We start from the raw sequence: 687 nt of genomic DNA, 5'->3' as shown, positions 1-687 counted from the left end.
CCTCAGACACTTAATAGCTATATGACCCTGGGCAAGTCACTTAATCCCAATTGCCTTGCCAAAAAAAAAAAGCACTCTTAGAAAGAATTTCTAGAGTGTTCTTACAGTTTGATCCAGTTTATTTAATTTTCTTAAGATAGATTAATATTTTATTTTTAAAATGCTGGTAAAGCCAATTAGACATGATTTGTATGGACTTGGCCTTTTTAGGTAACACCATTTATGGAAACTAGTCAAGATCTTTTTGAGTTGAATACTTGTTAGGTTCTAGCTAGCTTAAAGAGAACATGAGGAAATTGTTGAAGATCTGCTTAGCCTAACCCTATATCTGGCTGTACTTAAGGTTAACTCAAAGACTAGCTACTCCTACTCAGTTTTGAGTGATTCTTATGTGTTTTCTTAAACAGTAATGCTAAGGTGCTTTCAATAGTATATATTGTTTTAAAATCTGATTTAGTAAATCATTTTTAAAGCAGCTCTTGAATCAGAGTGGCTTATCTCAAGGAGTAAAAGAGATCTTTGCATTGGTTCAGTTATATAGTCTTTTAAAACATGTTTTTGCATTTATTCCTTTCTTGGTTTGAGAAAGCTTTTTAGCATTTGAGTTTACTCACTGCCTTACTTTCATTTATCTTTCAGGAAGCAGGAAACAGCAGTAGAAGTTGGAGTAATTATCAAACTATTGCA

The sequence above is a fragment of the Phascolarctos cinereus genome, unplaced genomic scaffold (assembly GCF_003287225.1).
Source record: "Phascolarctos cinereus isolate Bilbo 61053 unplaced genomic scaffold, phaCin_HiC Scaffold_3;HRSCAF=262, whole genome shotgun sequence".
Classification (NCBI taxonomy): Eukaryota; Metazoa; Chordata; class Mammalia; order Diprotodontia; family Phascolarctidae; genus Phascolarctos; species Phascolarctos cinereus.
The sequence above is the reverse complement of the archived record's forward strand: the minus strand, read 5'-3'. Positions refer to the sequence as shown.